Source organism: Gossypium hirsutum, chromosome D08 (assembly GCF_007990345.1).
Source record: "Gossypium hirsutum isolate 1008001.06 chromosome D08, Gossypium_hirsutum_v2.1, whole genome shotgun sequence".
Classification (NCBI taxonomy): domain Eukaryota; kingdom Viridiplantae; phylum Streptophyta; class Magnoliopsida; order Malvales; family Malvaceae; genus Gossypium; species Gossypium hirsutum.
The window spans coordinates 33,276,753-33,281,711 of NC_053444.1; the positions used below are offsets into that span (position 1 = coordinate 33,276,753).

Genomic DNA, 4,959 nt, shown 5'->3' on the forward strand with positions numbered 1-4,959 from the left:
CATACTCCCCATCCTGGGATAGTGCAAGTCAAAATGAGTTCATTTTTATCATTACTCACTATTGTGACACATCTTTTCTTGGGCACGCATTGTACAGGACTCACCCAAGAACTATCAGAGATAGGATAGATAATATCAACATCAAGCCACTTGATAATCTCCTTTTTAACAACTTCCTTCATCATGAGATTCAACCTTATCTGGTGTTCAATAGAATTGCTATGGAAATCCTCCAAGAAAATTTTATGCATGCATAGAATAGGGTTGATTCCCTTAATGACTGCAAGTGTCCATCTTAATGTCTTCTTAGATCGTTGGAGAACTTCTAACAACCTGTCCTCTTGATCGGGTGTTAACTCTGAAAAAATAACTACTGGCAAGGTGTTGTTGTCTTCCAAGTAAGAATATTTTAAATGTAGCGGCAAAGGTTTCAACTCTAGTGTAGGAGGTTCCTCTATAGATGGTTTAGGAAGATTGAAAGTTTAAGCCGAAAAATCCAAGGACTCAAACTTTCTCCCTTGTCTGTCCACAATTTGCTTTGCCTCCATAGTTCACTAAATTCTTCAAAAGTCTCTATTTCATGTGGCTCAAGTGAATCTGTATCACTATCAGAATTGTTGTGGCAAAATTTTGTAAACTTTTCCTGCACTGTTGTTTCTATCAAACCAATGGCGTAGCATTCTTCATTATCATCAGCACATTTCAGGGCATCAAATATATTCAAGGTAATTTACTGATCATTCATCCTTATGGTCAATTCACCTTTTTTCACATCAATCAAAGTTCTGGCTGTAGTAAGAAAAGGTCTTCCAAGGATAATTGACACATCTTTGTCATCTTCACATTCTAAAATAATGAAATCGACAGGAAAAATAAATTGATCTACTCTTACTAGGATGTCTTTAATTTTACCTTCTAGATGGGTGTATGATCGACCAGCTAGCTACAACGTGACCGTAGTAGGTCTTGCTTTTTCGGTTCCCAGCTTTCTAAAGATAGAAATAGGCATTAAATTGATGTTTTCTCCTAAATTTCACAATGTCTTACCAACATAATGATTTCCAATTGAACATGGGATAGTAAAACTCCCTAGGTCCTTCAACTTTGGAGGTGATTTATTCATCAACATTGTTGTGCACCTTTCAATAAGAGAAATAGTCTCAAATTCTCCCAACCTGTGCTTCTTTGACAATATATCTTTTATGAATTTCACATAATTGGGCATTTGATCCATAGCTTCTACCAACGGCATGTTGATGTGGAGTTCTTTCAAGACATCTAGAAATGTTTTGAACTAGGCATCTTGTTTACAATTGTGAAATCGTTGAGGAAAAGGTGGAGGTGGTCATCCTTCAGGTTGCTGATATTTTTTGTTGTTTAGCATTTTTATTGGCAACACAGTCTGATTCTGCTGCAACAGTCTTCTACTTAGCCTTTTCAGTCGCAGTGTGTTGTTTTGATTGTTCAGAAATTCTTTCCATGGTTGAAATCAGATTTTTCCTCTTCTGTAGTTGTATCCTTAACAATTTCATTCAGCTGAGTCCCACTTCTAAGAATAATTTCCTTTTAATGCTCTTTCCCTTGTGATTGTGAATTATCAATATCACTTGGCAGAGCTCCTTACAGTCTCAAATTTAAAGCATTTGCAATCTACCCCACTTGATTCTCAAGAGCTCGAAGGGATACAACTTGACTCTATATCATGACATCATCCTTGGCAATATATTCTTTCATCAAGGGTTCAATGGATGAGGATGATGAAGCTGATCCTTGTTGGAAATTTTTCCGAGGCATAGGTTGATTCTAAGCAGGTGGTGCCCTCTCAGCATTCTATCTAACAACATTGTTTGAATTCCCAACACCTTGGTTACTCCAACCAAAGATTATATGTTGCTTCCACCCTAGGTTTTAGGTGTTAGAATAAGGATTGTTATTCTGGTTGAAATTACCCATGTAGTACGCAAATCTAGGGTTTGATGGGCATTCATCAAACACATGGTCTTCAATGCAATAAACACACGATAATACGGCTCATTTCATCTCCTAGACTACAGTGGACCTCTTCATTGTCTTGATCATATCAGCTAAAGATGATACCTGAGCTGTCAATGAAGTGATTGCATCAAGTTCAATGGTGCTAGCAGCTCTCTTGTCAGTCGTAACTCGCGTGGTAAGATATTGATAATCATTGTTGGCAATCCATTCTAAAATCTCATATGCTTCATTATAGGATTTATCCAAAAAAGTGCCATTTGCAGAGGCATCGACTACCATCCCTGTATGTTCATTCGGCCCGTTATAAAACATCATTTTCTGAGTTTAGTGTTAAAAACCATGCATAGGACATTTTCTAAGTAATTGCTTAAATCTTTCCAAGGCTTTGTAAAGCATTTCATCCTTTAATTTCTAAAAATATGTGATGTCATTTCTAAGATTGACATTCATGTTTGGAGGATTATTGGAAACACGAAAATTTATGTGTTCTTACATGCCCTTTTTAACTTAAAATCATGCTATTTTGGTTAAATTCTTGTCGAAATATAATTAAATATTATAAAATAATTAAATTATGTTAAAAATATGAACATGATAAATTTTATTTAATTTTATAGTTAACTTTGATTAATTTTGACTATTTTCGATAGATTGGCACAAAGGGCGAAAATTAGCTCGGTAGACAATGCTCGAATAATAAAACCGAGAAGCAATTTGAAGCATCGAGGCAAATTTATTTTCAGCCTAAGATGGTCCAAAAATGTGTGTTAATTCATAATATAATTAATTTTAATTTATTCCCAATTTAATTTGGGCTAAATAAATTATTATTAATTAATTATGGAAAAAAAGGTTATAGTTGAATCGCATTGGTTGAACCGAATCTAGTGAACCGAACTAGCCACCAATTGGGCTGACCAGAACTGTCCATATTCTAACCTAAATCAGCATTTTAGCTGACTAAATAAGCTTGCAAAGAAGCCCTTGAAGAACTTTCAACCTTGCATTCAAACCCCTTCAAAAAATGTGATTTTATGGATTTGCCCCAGGCTATTTTTAGCAAAGTTGAATCTCTCAACTTTTCCATGTGTGTGGCCAGCCAAGGGGGGTCTCTTTGGCTGATGGAATTTTCTATTTTTAGCATCCACAATCAGCTACAAAAGCCACCCCTTGTTGATCATTCAACTCATCCCTCACACTCTCATTTTCTCTTCTCCTCTTTCACTTTCTCTCAACTTTTCCTTCCCATTTTCCCTTTTGTTCAAGTGCCAATTTCTTCTCTTGGAAAAGAGGTCCTCATCAGCCATTGTTGACCAGCAATTAAATTGTTCATAAGCCACCTTGATATCCGAGGACAACGGAGAACGAAGAACGAAGAAATCAGTCAAGCCACGGAGAAACACTGGATTTGCTTCTTGTTCTCTATCTCCTTAAATTTCGTTGTTGTTTTGACAAACATGTTTATGAATATTTATGCTATTGAAATAGTTATTTTAATCAATCTAGCTTGAATTTAATTTGTGTTGGGTTGATTATATTTTGCCTGCTGAAATTATTGCAATTGTGTTTGTGCTGTTATAGGCCTCGGTAAGATGCTTGATTAAGTAAAATCATGCTTAAGTTATTTTTGCAATGTTAATTGTTAGATAACTAATGAATTAATTATTAAATCGTATTGAAATTATAATTAATTGACACAATACTTAATCAGTGCATGTTTATTCTTCCAAGGTAGCTGAAGCTAATTTAGCATTATATTTGGCGATACATATGCCTTGCATAACTTGCAAGATTATTGTGATTAAACTATTTCAAGGTAGAAATACTCTGTTACCTCACTTGATCTTTTATATGCTTGTGAAGATTGATTAATTGCTTGGATTGACATTGAAAAATGTTCAAGATCTTGATTAATTTAATAAGTATGTATGAGCAGTAGTTAGCAAATTACTGAGTTGCCGTGAATTTGTTCGTAGCAGTATAAACATAAGTTTAATAATTCTAAGTTAAAGGAATGTAATTAATCCAACACAATTATATCATATTGATTAAACCTTATTTAAATCGTGCATTAGAACTTTTTTATTTTTAAATTTTTTTACTTAGTTTTTAACCCTTAGTTTTTAATCATCTTTAAACCAAAATATTTTCCATCACCAAAGTGTTTTAACATTAATTTCATAAATATTCCTTTTTATAGTCCCTGTGGGTACGATAACTCAACATTTACTTGTCACTTTATTGCTTGTTGTGATTGTGTACACTTGCACATTTTCGTCGTTGAAAGTTTTTGGCGCCGTTGCAGGAGACTGTTTTAAAAAAATTCATTATTTGTGAATCTATTTTTACATTTTGGTTTATTTATTTTCCTGTTTAAATCTTTGCTTACTTAATCTTTCTGTGATTATTTCAAGTATTTATGAGTATTGACCAAATTATCGACTTACTCCTTGTGGGCTATGAAATAGAACAAACTTTTCGACAACGAAGAAGACAAGCGAACCAGAGAAGGACCGAAGAGATAAACTTTTAGATTATGAATCAAGGAAATGGAGAAAACTTGCTCAGAATCCTATCCTTATTGCTGATGATAGGGATAGAGCTTTACAACAGTATGTTGTGCCAGTATTTAATGATCTTAATTCGAGTATTAGGAGACCCAAAATTGAGGCACAACAATTAGAGCTGAAGCCAGTCATGTTCCAGATGCTTCAGACTATGGGCCAATTCAGTGGAATGCCTACTGAAGATCTTCATCTTCACTTAAGACTATTTATCGAAGTGAGCAATTCTTTCAAGTTAGCCGGAGTACCCGAAGATGCATTACGACTGAAGCTGTTCCCATATTCGCTAAGGGACAGAGCTCGTGCCTAGTTGAACTCATTGCCACCGAACTCCATTTCTACATGGCAAGAGTTAGCTGAGAGATTCTTCATGAAGTATTTCTCGCCGAGCAAGATTGCC

At 34.8% G+C, this 4,959-nt stretch overlaps 1 non-coding gene across 1 annotated transcript; it reads left to right on the top strand.

The window, feature by feature from the left end:
- The first annotated feature begins 2,329 nt into the window (after window positions 1-2,329).
- LOC121220640 (small nucleolar RNA R71) lies at window positions 2,330-2,436 on the top strand. Its single transcript, XR_005917860.1, has one exon. It is a non-coding gene; the product is annotated as a small nucleolar RNA R71 (small nucleolar RNA).
- Window positions 2,437-4,959: the final 2,523 nt, after the last annotated feature.